The sequence below is a fragment of the Lepidochelys olivacea genome (assembly GCF_965140295.1).
Source record: "Lepidochelys olivacea isolate rLepOli2 genome assembly, chromosome: 10".
Classification (NCBI taxonomy): Eukaryota; Metazoa; Chordata; order Testudines; family Cheloniidae; genus Lepidochelys; species Lepidochelys olivacea.
Genome location: NC_140420.1, coordinates 63883297 through 63900500, shown reverse-complemented (window position 1 = coordinate 63900500; position 17204 = coordinate 63883297).

Genomic DNA, 17204 nt, shown 5'->3' with positions numbered 1-17204 from the left:
CTTCTCATCACTGGTCTTCTTCATACGCACCTTGTAGCTTCCTCTGCCCCTGTCCAAAATGCCACAGCTAAAGTTGTGAAGATATGTTTATGAAAAATTGTGATTTGAAGATGCTCCCTCACAAGGCACTGTATTGTGAATGTGGGAATTCAGGGGCTGGGAACACTGTATGGCTAAGTGCAGCAAAATTATAATTCTTTAATAGTCCCAGAAACATACATGAAAATATCCCCCTTTTCATACATGAAAACATCCCCTTTTGCTGGACCTCTTCAGCCAGTTTTGGAAAGTTAGGAGTCTTCCCAGTGTATGAACTCTGAAATACCACTGGTCACAAATTACTCTGGCAGGTAATGTCCCTAGCTCACCTTGAAAATATGAAAGAATAACTTCCCAGTTCTCTCCAGAATTTGCTAGAACTGTGAGACAGAATAAAGGTAAGCAACAACAACCCCTCTGGCTATTGACTGAAGCACTAATATTGTTCTAGAGAGAGTCATGTTATTTGTACACTTGCTGTACTTTAACCTTTTCTTATCTTTCTATCTCTTTAGATTTAATTGACACACTGTTTTTCTGCTGGTGGAATTAATAACAGGGCTGTACTGGATTCATGGTTCAAACACCTAGGGAGGTGTTTGCTGGTGCAGAAATAAAGTACACACTGACGCTTCATTTGTCTTCATTGTGAAAGAATTTTCCAAAAAAAAAATTGAACTAACATTTCAAAAGAGTAAAGAATAAAAATTCTTTCACTAACCTCTAATGAGTTCATGATCAAATCCATCAGCAACTTACTAGGGTAGTGCAGTGGCTATAATTTAGTTGTATTTTCCTATGTGCTCTTTCAAAGAAAACAAACTGATATTTTTAGTGTGCTCTGAGACTGTGCCTCTAGGTCCTTCTGCCCCACAGCATAACTAGGTTTTGGTTTTGGGTTTGTTTTTTTCATTTGGGCCAACAGAGAATTATATCAGTCTTCATTTTCCACAGTGCTTGGTGTCTAGAAAACATACTAAACTGTGTGGAAGTGCAATCTTTCCTCATTAGCAAGAAGAAAAAGTGTAAGTATGACTTTCACTCTCCTCACATATTCATAATGCACAGTTATGAGACACACACGCACACACAATCATTCAGCTAATAGCTGATGTTGCAGCCATTCTTGCTCCATCATGACTATTGTATGTATAATAAAACAGCCTTAGGTCCTTCTGATCACTACCAGAAGAATATCTATGGTGTGCTGTATGTTAATTAACTTTTATGATTGTTGATTAAAAATATATGTAATATATTCATCTCTTTGGGTGTGGAAATACAGGTGTGTTTTTCTTGCTCTACTGAGAGACTGAAACAATGGCAGCTCATATGTATTGAGATATTGTGAGTAATCCATAAAGGTTTGTGTCTGCCCATTCATTTTGCTACTGACTGCTGTAGGTGTGATGTCAAGGGTTATACTGTACATTTTCAGTATAACCTCTGACATCTCCAGAAGGCAGGACTTAAAGTTATGATAATAGCAGAGATGCTGATTTACTAGGCCTGTGACAACAGTCTCCAAGGTTATTGACAAAGACATAAGATCTAATGTCTGGAAGTTGAAGTCAGCAGCATTCAAATAAAAAATAAGATGGCAAAAGTAGCTAGCCATTGGAATAAATTAGCAAGGGATATGATAAATTCTTCATCACTTGGTACCTTTAAATCAAGAGTGGATGTCTTTCTAAAGGTTTCACAGTAGCAGCCGTGTTAGTCTGTATTCGCAAGAAGAAAAGGAGTACCTGTGGCACTTTAGAGACGAACAAATTTATTTGAGCATAAGCTTTCGTGAGCTACAGCTCACTTCATCGTGTGAGCTGTAGCTCACGAAAGCTTATGCTCAAATAAATTTGTTCGTCTCTAAAGTGCCACAAGTACTCCTTTTCTTTTTGTCTTTCTAAAGATATGCTCTAGCTCAGACACAAGTTATTGGGCTCAATGCTGCAATCTCTGTATAATGTCTATTTATTGTGTTATATAGGAGGTCAGACGAGATTATCATAATGATCCTTTCTGGCTTCAAAAACCGATCTATGAATGTACATTATAGCTGAAAAAAAATCACAATGCATAGTGCCATAACTACCCTGCAGTGTGATTGTGAACTTCCCACCTCCAAACTAATTTAAATGTAATGGTATCTCATTCTACTTAGTTATTTTATGGTAGGAAACTTAAAAATGTGGTTCAACATTAATGGATCAAATGAATAGAAGTGTAATAATTTTTCCCACATACTGCTGCAAGCCCAGAAAACATAATAAAACAAAAGGGCTCTTACAGAGCTATTGAGTGAACTAGTCCTTTCCTTTGCCACTGCAGGAATTCCTCACACTCTGAGTGGAATCCTAACCCACTGAAATCAATGGAAATATTGCCTTTGATTTAAACAGAGCAAGAATTTCAACCTACATATATGACCTGCTCGAATTAAAAAACAAACAAACAATCAAACCCTTAAAATAAAATGCAATGGAGACAAAGCCCATGATATACAGAGCAGTGTTTTCCTCTAATTTTTAAAAAAATAAAAGAGGCAATGTATTTAATTTTGAAAGCAGTTATGCAGATACAGAAGCAGTTTTTCATAATATTTCCTATCATGCTGCTAATATAACAAATACTGGAAGTGTTAAGGTTTATCACAATGTGACTTTGAACCATATGTCAATGCCCTGCGGACCTATTTAAAGTCACTTCCAGTGACATTACATCATGTACAGTAAAACATGTCATGTCCACTGAGTCAGTACATACTGCCGATGCATTTTTAACTCTTATTTGTGAGATGGAAATATCTCCAGCCATGGCATTGACATCATAACAAATCCCAATAAGCCATTACGATGTCAAATGCAAATACACTTGGAGTACGTATGGAAGATCTTTTTTCCTAAACGTTTATCCACAGAATCCATTAAAATGTCAATAGATATGGCCTATGAGCTTAGAACAGGCCTTTTTGTCCTGCAGCTCTGTAGGTACTCATATACTCATTGGCATTACAATATCAGATCTAGCGTCAATATTGTAATGGCTGCTTGCTGCGGGGTCTATTTGATTTTCATTTATAGTGACATGAGAAAGCCGACAATAAATACAAAACTAAAGATTATTGTAGTTTTACCTAATTTAATACCAAGGATATTTAGAGCTAAAGCTGGCACTCTATCATTAGTTCCTTTCATTGTGACTGAACATTACAGCACAAATAATACATAAGATCCTCGTAGCGTGTACTGAATACACACAAAGGGAGTTAGGCTGGAGTGGTGGCGTTAGCTCTATATTACCTCAGTTCAAACAGCTGAAGTTAGACCTTTAATATATTATTTTAGCAGAGATTTTGTTATGTTTAATAGTAATACTCCACTTTCATTAGGGGGATTTGTGTATTTTCTATCACTACATCTATTGCCTGGCATCAGCAAGGGGAATAAACTTGCCTCCAAGGGAGTTGCCTCTTTTTTAGCTGCAGTGATCATTAAAGATCCAGGTAAAATTGTACTAATTTTTAAATGAATTTTAACATCATTTGTGATTGTCCACCAAAATACCATCTTCTCTTTCACCCAGGAGAGGGGAGAAGAGACAGCATGTCAGAAAGAAACAAGACACAAAGGATCAGAAATACAAATATCAGAACTCTCCTAGTGAGATGTTAGCAACCAGGAACTTAGGGTGTGATCCTAAATGGCACTGAGTGTCCTCATCCTCCCACTCTGGAATCTGCTTTCTGGGGAATGTCTACACTGTAATAAAACACCTCTGGCACCAGGTCCCCGTGCCTGGGTCAGCTGAGTCACTTGGACTGCAGGCCTATAAAACTGCAGCGTAGACGTTTGAGCTGAGTGTGTCAGAGCCTGGGCTGCAGCCTGAGCTCAAACGTCAATGCTGTAATTTTATAGCCCCGCAGCCTGAGCCTCACAAGCCTGAGTCAGCTGACCTGGGCCAGCCATGGCTGTGCGGTGGGTCTTTTCATAGAATCATAGACTATCAGGGCTAGAAGGGACCTCAGGAGGTCATCTAGTCCAACCCCCTGCTCAAAGCAGGACCAATCCCCAATTTTTGCCCCAGATCCCTAAATGGCCCCCTCAAGGATTGAACTCACAACCCTGGGTTTAGCAGGCCAATGCTCAAACCACTGAGCTATCCCTCTCCTTTTATTGCAGTGTAGATGTCCTCCAAATTCCCTATAGGACTGAGGCCTTCAGTTAGGTTACAAAGGCCTGCAACCCTGACTCACAGCAAACAGCACTTATGTGAGAACTCTACTGAAGTCAATGGAAGCACTCACATGACTGAGTGCCACTCAGTGTGTAGAAGCTCTGCAGAGAGAAAAAAAAAAAAAAGACGTGTGGGAGTACTGCGTCTCTAAAATTATCCACCTCCCTGACAGTACAAAGACTAACGAAGACAGTTTACAGGAAGGTATAAAGCAGAGAAAATCCTTTGAAAAGTTCCTATCAGAAAGAGGAGGAAAGACTTTCAAAAGTGGTTATTTTCTCCTTTCCTTTTCTCTTTTTTTAAATCAACTAACCCAACTTTATATGTGCAGGGGTACACAGTAGTATTGTAATACTTTTCAAGTTCAAGCAAAATTACAGGCATTTCAGTTGGAATTCTCTCTCAAATCTCTTTGTGTGTATGTCCAGTGAAACTCTGGTGGGATGTGACTTATAGTTCCTTTTGTCCCAGCAGCAAAGCAGGCTTACACAGTGACTATTCGTTTAAGCACAGCAGTGTGGCTGAAGTTTCTAAAACTCTCTTAGAAGAACAAAGAAAAACGTGGAATCAAGAATATCTTTTAATTTGGAGAGTATTATCTTAAGAATAATGTCTCACATTTATATAGCAATTGTCATCCTGAAGTATCCCAAAATGCTTTACAGGCGTAACAAACTACAGTTAACCACTGCATATAGTATGTGCCAGATTCACTGTCACTAGTATAGGGAGCTGCCAATAGCACTTCATACATCACACTTGCACTCTGCACCCCAGGAAATTCATTACAGAGGAATTTAGCACCACCATCTGTGCTCCCTCAGGGTCTCCACCATGGGATGGCAGCTTGATATCACTTCCAGGGCTCCATAACAGCTCTGCTAGCAGAGGGTACACAGGGGATATGCTGAATTAATGCATTTTCCAGCATCCCTGGCTATACTCCTTTCCAAACCCACAGTCAGGTGCATCCCCAGGCCCTCCCAGCTGAGATTACAACTCCTGGACACTAACACTCTTTGCTCCATCCAGCTAGGGCTGCATTTCGTTCCCTCCACAGCCTGTTTCTGTAGTGGAGAGGGAATTCAACAAATACTAATCTAGGGTCCAATTGAATGCTTCCAAGGGAAGTCAGGACATTTGTGAACAGTCTCTGCTTAAAAATGAAATCTGACTATGATTCAGAAGCTTAGCCTAAAAGAGAGGTGTGTAGGTTAATGGTCTGAGCAAAAGACTGGGAGCCCATACCACTATGACACCAATTTCTGTGGCTTTGCCCACTTGGGTGCCTAAATGTAAGGGACTATATCCCTATGCAGTCACCTAAATTAGCAGCCTGATTTACAGATGTGTTGAGCACCTGTAACTCCTTTTGAGATCAGTGGTATCCATGATGGCTCAGAACCAGTGCACATCAGGTCCGGTATTTAAGTGCTTAGAGATTTGAGCTTCAAAATGCTGGCCTTAGCCTCCACCTTATTTTCCCTATCTGTAAAAAGGAGTGTTGCAAGGAGGTTAGTGAGAAGATTCATCATTCATTCAAAAAATCCACTATCCTCACATAGCCAATGAGCAAATCAAAAGTGTAATATTGCCTGATGGGACTGTAACGAACCCTAAATACCACACAGTCTTCCTCTTAAGTCACAATTCCATTTTTATATTAAAGTTAACACTTCAGAAACAATGTTCTCATCCAACATGAACACTTTATAATTATGTTTTTCTAAAAAGCTGTAATAAATTTTATTTCAGCAAGCACTTTCTATTTTATTTCTATTCCCAAACACTGTTCATTGGTAAGCACAAAGTGTCCTCTTGACACGATAATGAAAGTGCATTCATACATGTCAGCTGGAGCAATTATGTACTTCAGATGAATATGCAACAAGTATTATTCAGTCCCTTTCTGCTGACATTTTTCAAACATGACGTGCATATTAAAATTAACAGCCAAAGATGTGAGCTCAGTTGGCTTTAACTCAGTTGGCTTTAACCTCCCAGGGATCTGGACAATGAAAAACTGAGCTGTGTAAGTCCATTTGCTACACACAGCATGTACTTGTGTACTATTAAGCCTAGTTTTGTCTTGTGCAAAGCTCTCCATCGTGTACGCTAAATTTAGGAGGAAACAAACCAAGAAATTAAGGAACAGAAAGGAGCCCTGAGCCAGCTCTAAGTAACACCAGGGCCTGGAGTGGCCCCACGATCTTCGGTATCAAAGATAGCTCCAGGACCTGCAATTGCAGAGGTGCCACCTTTGCTCCCATGAGCTGCATCTCTTTGCCACTGGAAGAATCTATTTATTTGTTCTCTCTTTATTGTTTTTCTTTGAAAGGAGAGTTATCTAGACAAAAAACCCACAAAAATATTTTTCCAAGAGAGCAAAACTTGACAGGTGGAAACAATCCAGCCCATCATCTTGTTCAGTTGCAGCAGGCATGCAGTTACGATGCTATCAACTCCTAAAACAGGATCCGTGGGGCATATCAGTGGGAGAAAGGATCCTTGGGATAAATCATCACTCTGCCATTCCAATCATGACATCCACACCATTTTGTGGAGACTAGTGTTCATATGCTATAAAAACATGCTACCTGTGCCTTGCAGGGTGGACTGTATCCGTGGGTGGTGGTATTGGGGGAAATGCCTGTCTGCAGTTTCCTCTGTCCTAGCTCCAAGGATCAGAACAAAAAGTCAAATCTTAATGACTGGCTAAGTAAGGTAGAACACATCATTTCATTGTAATGTTGTCCACATGTAATGAGGTAGGGATGAAAAAAGCATTCCTGCCATAGGTTTCTCATCCTAATTCATCACACCTAGCAATATCTGTTTAGCTCTCAATCTTATCAAAAGATACAATCCCAATTGTGGATTCAAGATCTGAACATCCCTGAGCCGAGAGGATATTCAGATCCAGATCTCCAATTCCGGACCCATTGTCCTGTTTCCAACGTCTATAGGGACAAGTTGGAGTGCCCAGTTTCAAAAGTTGTTCGGTGCATGCCTTGTCCTGCCTCCATCTTCCCTGCCCAGGATCCACCCCCAACAGACAGAGCCATTTATACAACAGTGAGGCAGACTCTGGTTTGAATTCATTTTAAAACTGGGACTGTGTTTCAAATACTCTCCTGTTTGCACTGCCTACTGAGCACTAACAGATTCAACAGCAGATACGCTAGAGGAAACACATACAAAGGGCATGTACTAACGCAGAACTCCCTTGGAACACAGTGCAGTTGAAAGGTACTGTAGATATAACAAGGCCCAAGCACAATTTAGGAAACGGGGCGGGGGGAAGGTTTCTCCAGGAACAGCATTACTACAAAGCTAGGTGGTGGAGTGATAACACAAGAAGAAATCTTATGTGACTGGGACAGGGTTGAGCTTACTGGTGGTGCTGCCTAGCAGTTAGGTCACCCTATCTCCGGTGTCCCCTGCCAGGAGTCACTCCAGCGCTACGGCAGTTCCTCTTCTGGTAGGTAATGACCGGCTGTCTGGCCAGGTCACCAGTTGAGTCCACCCCCTTCCAGGGTAACAGAAACCAGCAATGTATATATGCCCAGTGTGCCCACAAGGAAGAGTCTTCAGCCCACTGCCAGGCCCCTGTGGGCTACTTGCCCTTGCCTCGGGGCTTACAATGTCTCTATACCCCCTAACCACCTGGGGCAGGGGGAACAGTTTGTTCCCACATCATGGGAGGGTGGTTGGTACAGGAGCCCGAGCCCACCCTCAGGCTCTGTCCTTGGGCCCTACAGGTGGCAGCAGTGTCAAGCACCCAGCAACGTTCTGAGGCTGCCACTCCTGGCCATTTCTTACTACTTACTTTCCCAGACCAGGGCATGGTCACAGTCTCACAAACAATCTAAATGAAGGAATCCTTAAAAGACAAGCTCGGACCTGGGAAAGCTGCCACTTGCAAACCCCCTTTCCCTGCAGCAAGGACTCCTATTATGCCTTTCGTCAGGAGCTCTTGGGATAGGTCCATCCCCCTATCTTATCTGCTATTTCCCCCCTTACTGAGCTGCCTGGCTCTCTTTTAAACTCCTTCCCCAGCTAGTGCAGGCTTTACAGGTCCAGTGGGGTGGGACCACTTGGGCCTAGGACTGCTCCTTAACCCCTCTCTAGTCATAGGGGGGAAAAGCTGAGGAGCTGGGGGTACGTGGTTTATAGACTGTTGCAATCTCTAGGCAGTCACAGTTATACAACTCAAATTGCAAGTCACATTCATAAAATAGTGGTTACAATGTCAAGGGAAGGTCTTTGATACAGACATATCAGTCCATCACAACCACTACTTACTTCCCCCTCCCCGCCAATTAAGAAAGCCAAGCCCATGGAGCCAACAGAGACCAGCAGGACATCTGAGCCCCAACCAGGGGAACTTAGCCTGAAGAGCTCAGCAGAGCCCACAAGTATATTTATGTCCTGCAAAAACAGTCAAGTCCAGAGGCACCCACAGATCCCATATGATTATGTAGTCAACATATGCACAGCCCCATGTAAGCAGTGTCTCATTTTGGCATTTCAGCTGGATGGAGCTTGGTTTGTGGGCAGAGCTTAGAAGAGTACTTTCCCCCAATTTGACACCTGAGCAAGCCTCTAACAATCTCTCCTGGTTGATTTAATTAAAAAGACCACATTTTGTATTTACCCCTTGGCTCAGCATGCATCAAACTGGCCTCACTTAATTGCACCGAAGGTGTGTTTATTTCTACCAGCAGCTGGAGAAAGTTAAGGGGACAATGTGTATTGTTCACAACGGGCTTCTGTGAGAGAGAACTAACCACTCTCTTTATCTCCTCTTGAATTCCAGAGGCTTTGACACAATGTGCTGATCCATGATTCCTTGTAAATTTAAAATTAAACCCTCTCCCCCATTTCATGATTTCTAATTTCATTAGGATTACAATTTGAAGATGGCAATTAAAATTACAGGGGGGGACGGGGATGGGGACGGGGGGGGACGGACAGACAGAAAAATCCTGTTGGCATAAGTCTGTCACAGTCTTCTATGTGAATTTTAGGAGTAATTTTCTGAAATCAGTGAGTGTGCTTACACACATAAAAAGAAAAGGAGTACTTGTGGCACCTTAGAGACTAACAAATTTATTTGAGCATAAGTACTCCCTTTCTTTTTGCGAATACAGACTAACATGGCTGCTACTCTGAAACCTGTCCTTACACACGTAGCAAGCACTCAAAAACTACACACTATACAGATTTATTCCACAAAGATATTGAAGCAAACTGCTATACAGTCATCTGGGTACATTTTGGTGGAGCCGGGGAAGGGTTCTGTCTTTTTGTGAATCAAGTCTTTAGGCCTGACATCTAAGCCAGGTCCGGGGTTAAAAAATACTGCAATGCTTCTGACTTCCTAGAGGCTCATTTATAACAAGAATTGGCTTTGGAAGTGTTTATAGGCTCTCTGGTATTGTCTATAATTACTTTCCTAGCTGAAGTAGCTGTGAGAAGGGAGAGTGTATGGGAAAGAGGATAGGGAAAAATACCCTGCATAAAATAAATAAGAGTGTCTGCCAGGGAATCTGCTTCACCTCTCTGGTCCTGTAATTTTCTGTTTTTTCCAACTATAATTGAAAAAAAAAAAAAAGTCAAGTAAGACTGTGGATAATAAAAGAAATGTCATTGGTTTTGCCATATGGATCTCAAAGGTCTGTGTCTCAGATGTTATCTATGAAAGTGGATCAATCCAACAAAAGCCAGCCTGATAAATCTGACAAGACACAACAGAGATGGGACATTTTGTCTCCAGTGTTCAAATCCCACTCGAAGAAACTAGTTCCACTTTAGCTTGAAAAACATAAAAAGTAACTCCTTCTAAACTTTCCATTATATGCACGTTGTATGACTCAGACTAGGGCTATGATAGTTGAGAAATTGCTCTCAGATTTTGATAGATTTTTTGATAGAATAAAAATATTTCAAGCCTCAGGTTGTGAAAACTCATAATTCTATTTTATTCTTTTCAAATGAAATACAAAAACCCCACTGAAATCATCACTGATAAAGATATACAAATTGATACTGAATATACATTTAAATTGCTGATCAAAGACATTCAACAAGTTTGAGCAGGTGAATATTATATGAGGCAGTACAATTGTGTCCTCCAGAGGCACTTATGTAATAGCTGCTGATTTACACCAAAATGAGTGTTATCAGAATCAAGCATTAATGGTCTGATTTTCAGAGATCCTGAGCACCCACAATTCCCATCAACGTCTGGAAGATTCAGTCTTGGCACCTCTAAAAAGTAGACCATTGGCATCTATCGGCAGTGATTTCTGCCATCTTTGTATACAGAAACAGTCAGTCAGTTTAGTTGTCCATTTACTTAATAAAATGTCCCTTTTATAATGGATAAATATAGTGCAATAACTATTTCCTACAATTTTGTTTTGTGTCTGCTGCAAATGATCTTAGGTTTCTTGTGCTAAATAACATTATCTTTAAAAAGTGGTCTATTGGGTGACTGTTGCGATTTACTTCACAGACAATGACATACCATAAATATCAGAAGAACATTCACATCTGATTTTAAGTTGACCGGGGGAGAAAAGCAGAGCCTTCCATCAGAATGCTATACTGTCTCTGTCCTTTATGGAAGAAAAGCTTTTTACTGGAGTTTTCTAATAGAAGATAGATAAGCAGAGAAAATGAAAGCTTAGTCTTCATATATTATTTTGCTTTCCACTTTTGAGTAAATATTTGTGCTGCTGTATACTGGAACCTTGGTAAGCTGAATTTTCCTGTATATCAATAAGTCAGCTGTGGAGTCAGAGAGTCACAATGCAAGTTCCTTTGGGCTGTCTTTCTAGTGACCTCAAGCTGATGTGAAGATGACAGGTTTAGAAAAGAGACAATTTGGTCTCCTTGGCAGCGGACTGCTTGGGCTCTATTAAAAACAGAGTTGAACAGCAGGGCCAACAAATGATACTGAAGTTATATGCAGTAGGTTTGTGATTGGAAGTATTTTGCACTAGTAACTTAGCAAAGATAATAAAACTAAGGGCAGGATCTACACTAGAAAAACTTTTGCTGGTAGAGTAAAAAAGGTCACAGCCCTAGCCAACATTAGGATATTTCTATACTCGCAAAAGCCCTGGTGTTGACATAGATATCCCAACAAAAAAAAGTTCTTTGGGCACTAGAGTTTATTTTGTTCTAGAAACTGATATAACTTATGCTGGCAAAAGCACTCTTTTGCTGGTATAAGCTGCATTTACACTATGATAGCTATACTAGATCTAATGAACCAAAAAAAGTAAAAATGATTTTGGCCTGTCAAAATGTTTAATTCAATCCAAAATTAAATGTTTAGTTTCCAACTTTTTTTTAAACCTTCTTTAAAAAATGTAATAAAACTGAGGCAAAATTAAAAACAAAAAGTCATTTCAAAGTTGGAAAGTCACAACATTGGATTTCAAAGAATTATGTTTTGTTGATTTATTTTTTCCACCTGAAACAATTCAGCAAACTCACCATGAATTCACATGGTGTTTCAGTCAATTCTAATCTGCATTTTTAAGTTAAAAAGGTTTCTGAATTTTCCCCCAGCTTTAATACAAGCAACCCTTTTCTAGCATAGTCTTAGTGAAATTAGGCCTGGTCTACTAGTCCATTACAGTCTGATTCAACATATAAAAGGCCTATGCTTTATTAATGTTATGTGATTGTATAATATGTTTCTTTGATGAAATTCAAAGCACATTACAGAATTGTTGAGTATTATATACTGAGAACATGCAGCAGGCTCAAAGCTGTACAGAAGACATGGTCTCTTCCCCAGGGAGGTAAGATCCTAATGATCAGAGCTGCTGAGTACTCACCATTCAAAATGACATCAGTGGACTTCTGTTAATTGCCACTTTTGAAAATGTAGACCATACAGTCTAATTCAGAAATAGTCTGTGAGAGTCTGCATTAATAATATAGCAGTTAATTAAGGCCCATGCCATATGTAATTTACAGTTCACATATAGAAAGAGAGATTGTGTCACATCAGCAACTATTTAGGGATGGGAAGCAAAGAAGAATAACTTCTATTATATGAAGAATAATTCATAAAGGCTGCTATGCCTTTTGATGTGAGTGACATAAAGAATAGACAAGAATTAAGCAATCCTTAAGAACAAGGGCTTTAATTTTATTACTCCAAGCACAATCTTTGTAAATGTTCAAGCTTGTATTCAAAAGAAACCCATTATCTCTTTTTATTATATATAAAAATAACATTTACCATCCTTGATTTCATTCTGAGGTCCTCTCCTGTATCTTTTATCAAAGTGTATAAAGGCAGATAAAAGTGTGCAGACTTCTTCAACAAGTAAGCCAGTTCCAAGCTGAAGTATTTTAAGATGATTCATCCCTAGAGAAATTCTTAGCTTTTTCCTCTATTTTTTTTTAATCATCCTTTAAGCTCAGCTCAATAAAAGGCAAAGGATCACTGATCAGAGCAAACTGCTGTACTTGGATGGGAGATGCTGATGATAAAATATGGTTCACTTGTTGAAGTATATTGAGATGGGACAAGCAGGAAATGAGAAACATTCTACCCGTCTGTTTCTGGAATCACCTGACTCTTCACAAAGCTTTCTTCAAGACTTCTTTATCATCATGTTCTTTTTTGCTCTTGTATTTCCCAGTGGAAAGACATTTCTAGGTTCATTTCAGTTACGTCAAAATAAATCAATTAGAAACAACCAAGTATTGCAAAAGCTGTGTCTTGATGAATTTATCATCAGAGTAACTGATGAGAGTTCTTAAGTTTCTCAGTAGGCCTCTCAAATTAGAAAACCAACCAGGAGGCATATAGAGAAACAAGTGCACAGTAATTTTAATATTGTTTTCACCGTTCCCAAGTGCTCAACTGTAATCTTTACAGGGGCTGGACTGGCTCAAAGAAATGATGCTTTTTAGTTATTTTAAATTTTTACCATATAGATTGTTCTCCTCTAGGACCTCCTTTGGGCCAGTGTAAATCAGGAGTTATTCCACCAAAGTCATAGCTGTACTATATAAAACTAATGTAATTGAGAGCAGAATCAGGACCCTAGGACTGAAAAATGTAAAGCAGATAATTACTGAAATTAGGTGCTACGAGCATCTCATATTAGAACTACTTCTCTGGATTAAAACAGCTCCACCTAAAGTCATAGACCAGAAGAAAGATTTGATATAGATACACTCTAAGACAGTGGTGGACAACCTGCAGCCCGTCAGGGTAATCTGCTGGTGGTCCATAAGACAGTTTGTTTACATCAATCACCACTGCTCTAAGACACATTTAGATTATTGAAATATTAATGAAGTGTCAGCTTTAAGCATAAGCTATAAAGAAATTCATTGCCAGTTTCAATAACTGTAAGGACACATGGTAATGTGCTATTCAGATTTCAGTATTGATGGTATTTATTTGAAAAGAAACAAACAATACAACCCCCCAAAATTAGGTTCTAATACTTAACTATGCTGGTGAAAATAGCATTAAAAAGACTCTTTGCAATTTGGTATCAGATATATCAGGATCTTGTGAAAATTTCTCTGACATACGCTGATACTGAGACAATATAAGTGTAACTGTACCTTTGTTGGTCACAACTCAGAATACCAAATTCAGGATAATCTGCTGAGAAATAGGGTGGACACACCCCAAACTAGTGGTTATTCTCCCATGATATACCAAACCAGAAACAAAAGTAAACTTCTGTTTCACCACACTGGCTAACAACAAGTCAGAAAAGCAGTTTCCTTAGGCATTCCAGACCTTATATCTCCACCAAAAACACTAGACTTAAAGGTAAGTGGTTCTTTAAAACCAGTTTAATCAAAGTGTTCTTCTGATTCCAAAGGACCAGCCACATACCCAAAAATCATGCTGTTGCCAATCTTTTAGTATTTAAAATCTAAAGGTTTATTGAAAGAAAGAAAGAAAGATTAAAATTAGTTAAAGGAATCAAATATATACAATAATTGCAAAGTTCTTGGTTCAGGCTTGTAGCAGTGAGGAAATAAACTGCTGGCTTAAGTCAAGTCTCTGTTTGCTTCCAAATTATTGGAAGGTCCTCAATTCCTTGGTTAGAATGCTCCCATTAGTTAGTCCAAAGGCTTGAGCAGGAAAGAGGCAAAATGGAGGCATTTCCAGGGCCTTTTATAGCTTCTGCCATGTGGAAGGAAACCCATTGTTTCAAACAAAGCCCTCAGCACAGCTAGTGGAAATTCACAGGTGACAAGATGGCCTTTGAGTCACATGGGCAAGTCACATGCCCATGCATGATTCCGCTTAGTCACAGTATAAGCCATTACCTATAACTCAAATAGCACATTCACAGGAAAGTCCATTCAGGGTAGGTGGGCATCTTCCATTGAGAATTAAATGTTCTTTTGATGGGCCACTCAATTTGAATAGTCCCTTCAAGATGTGCAGGCTAAATACCTTGTGGGCATTACCTCAGGAGCAAACATTTGAAAACCAGGTATAGAACCAATACTCATAACTTCAAATACAAAAATGACACATACATACAGATAGCATAATCATAACCAGCAAATCATAGCCTTTCCAATAGACACTTTACTTTACAACCTTTGTACAAGATTGGTTGCAAATATATAACAGTGGTTGCAACAATGATCTATATGGTCATATTTTAATCAGATAACGTCACAATAAGTTTATATTTACAACACCTGAAACAATTATCCAGGGTCAGACTACATTGTATTACTGCTCTAAATTTAGGATATTGCCCTAGGGCATATTTTGGTTACAGCAAATGCTCTGTGTGATTCTGCTTTTGCAAGATAACTGTGGATTAAGAGTCCAACACATACATAATTTAAAATCTATTTAAAAAAAATTCTCACTCAATGCAATATTTCTAAGGTAACCCTCGAAATGGGTTTTACGGAAGTAGGAGAGAAAGTATCTTCTGAAAGAAACACGCTCATCAATATTTAAAGTTAATTATTATATTTTAAATTTAGAAAGTAGGAAGGGAGAATGGAAACTTTACCTGGTGATTGTTTTTCTGAACACCAGCGTGCTCATTTGGGATGTATTGTACAAACACTAATGCCAGTAACTTTACTAATATTAGTCATCCCACTCACCTGCATAAGTGTTTGCAGGTGGCTAATAGATTTTAGGGTCTCTAATTTAGTTCTCATCAACAATTCTGGGAGCCCTCTGCTGGTTCTTCTTCCTGGGCATCATTTTGAGACAGATAAGGGAAAGAAGGTGTAGTAAAATGGACTGCTCTCTTGAGAGTCTACATGTTTTGTACAACAATGTCACAAGGATGTCAGGTTCCCTGCATAGTTACATTCTGGCTGCCAGGCTGAGTCAGCAAAATAGTTCTGCATCTTTATAGATGGTCCTAGAACCTGTCACCAGTATGACTAGGCAGAAAGCTGACCGATCTGAGGTTCTAGAATCATCTAGAAAGATGCAGAACTATTCTGCTGAGTCAGGCTGTCAGACCAGAACTATTGAAGGAACCTGTTGTACAAAATGCATAGAATCTAAAGATACCAGTCCATTTTACTACACGCTTCTTTTTCCATGCCTATTTCAACAAAAACAAAGACATTTTAAACAAAAACAATAAAAAATTTGGTAACGAAATCAAGGAGTTAATGATTAGAGGATAAATTTAACTTGCCACAACATATTTCAGGGCTAAACATTACCCACCAGATTAGTCACCTGGAGATTCAAAAAGAGGAGAGATTAAAGTAATCAGGAGCTATTAAACTGAGTTGCAAATTCTCCCTATGCACCCAACATATTCACATTGAGAAATCAGCCCAGCTGACCTCCCCGTTGCCAGGGCTGAGTGATCAATCAGACCTGTTTGCCTTGCATATGATTGACTCAGAGGCACTGAGAGGAGGCTGATTAGTTAACTATCAATCTCATGAGAAATAGTAACATGGCAGATGGAAAGCAATAAATCTGTTTCTTCACCTGCTCTACTCCTCCTCCCATGTGAGCAGCTTCCTCAGAAGAACTCACAGAAGGAACAAATAGCAGCCCTTCCACAGAAAGGAAGAAATCTACTCTAAGCTTTCCTTCACCACTGAAAAAGGCCTCTTCCCCTGTCTTCCCTCCCTACACCACAGACTCCCCTTTTAACATATATGCTTGTAAGATCCTTTGTGCCATATTTTTAGTTAGTCCCAAGATGACTTCCATTTCTGTGACGGAAAACCCCAGTCTGTTTACATATAATTAGTCATCCAACTTAGTTCACAAACACAAATTGCTGTTTGTACACACAAGATGGGGGATGCACTAATTTTGGCAGGCATTATCAGAAAAGTGCAGAGGAGTAGATATTCAATGGTCTTTAGATCAGGCTCCATATTTCTATTGAGGTCAGGTTTTATAATAGATTGTGTAACCTTTCTGTCAGGTGGTTAGCAGTAGCAAAAATGGCCACATTCAAATAGCTAGGCATCCCTCTTAAAACTTACAAACACCACCAGCTTGAGCCCCCACCCAAAATTTCTGAGATTACTTGGTACCCTTAATCAGCAATACTCCTCCTCTCACAAGCTCGGAGTTTATACATGAAACAAGGAAAACTTTGTTATAGGGAAAAGGAATACAGCATCATCTTAGGAAACACTATCTCTAAATGAATGATAAATAAAACACTTTGGTAACTTTGGCAGCATTGTTAACTTGGTCCTTCACCTATCAGTGTGAACATCCAATTGGCAAATGATCCTTTATTACATCACTTCCCTTTTCCCCCATCTGCTAAACCCCACTCATCATTTAGCATCAATAGGTAGCATGGTCCATTAGTCCTGAGGCACACTCAAGTAGACTTATCTCCAGCCTCTTAGAAAGTGCTATCTATTCTTATCCAGCTACTGCCTAAAGCAGCTACAGTTAT